Raw genomic sequence first — 955 nt, forward strand, 5'->3', positions numbered from 1 at the left:
GATCCTTCCAGGAGAATTTTGGATGATTTCTCCATGATGGATTATAGGTGTTTCCATAAGGTTCACCCATGTAATTAACCTCTGCCATGGCAGGGTTCTCAGGATCATAAGCTTCTTCAGAAGCTACCTCTCTAGTGCTGTTGGATGCATGTTGTAGCCCATTCAGATTTTGAGAGATCATGTTGACCTGTTGAGTCAACACTTTGTTCTGAGCCAATATGGCATTCAGAGCATCAATTTCAAGAACTCCTTTCTTCTGAGGTATCCCATTATTCACGGAATTCCTCTCAGAGGTATACATGAACTGGTTGTTTGCAACCATGTCAATGAGTTCTTGAGCCTCTTCAGGCGTTTTCTTCAGGTGAATAGATCCACCTGCAGAATGGTCCAATGACATTTTCAAAAATTCAGAGAGACCATAATAGAATATATCTAATAGGGTCCATTCTGAAAACATGTCAGATGGACATCTTTTGGTCAACTGCTTATATCTTTCCCAAGCTTCATAGAGGGATTCACCATCTTTTTGTTTGAAGGTTTGAACATCCACTCTCAGCTTGCTCAGCTTTTGAGGAGGAAAGAATTTATCCAAGAAGGCAGTGACCAGCTTATCCCAGGAGTCCAGGCTATCCTTAGGTTGTGAATCCAACCATATTCTAGCTCTGTCTCTTACAGCAAAAGGGAAAAGCATGAGTCTGTAGACTTCAGGATCAACTCCATTCGTCTTTACAGTCTTACAAATCTGCAAGAACTCAGTTAAAAACTGATAAGGATCTTCAGATGGAAGTCCATAAAACTTGCAGTTTTGTTGCATTAATGCAACTAGTTGAGGCTTAAGCTCAAAGTTATTGGCTCCAATGGCAGGAATGGAGATGCTTCTTCCATCAAACTTGGACGTTGGCTTTGTGAAGTCACCAAGCATTCTCCTTGCATTATTATTATTATTTTCGGCTGC

The 955-nt window shown here is 40.8% G+C and overlaps 1 non-coding gene across 1 annotated transcript; it reads left to right on the forward strand.

Moving 5' to 3' along the window:
* The first annotated feature begins 455 nt into the window (after nucleotides 1-455).
* LOC112718641 (small nucleolar RNA R71) lies at nucleotides 456-559 on the forward strand. Its single transcript, XR_003160972.1, has one exon. It is a non-coding gene; the product is annotated as a small nucleolar RNA R71 (small nucleolar RNA).
* Nucleotides 560-955: the final 396 nt, after the last annotated feature.

This window comes from Arachis hypogaea, chromosome 10 (genome assembly GCF_003086295.3).
Source record: "Arachis hypogaea cultivar Tifrunner chromosome 10, arahy.Tifrunner.gnm2.J5K5, whole genome shotgun sequence".
Classification (NCBI taxonomy): Eukaryota; Viridiplantae; Streptophyta; class Magnoliopsida; order Fabales; family Fabaceae; genus Arachis; species Arachis hypogaea.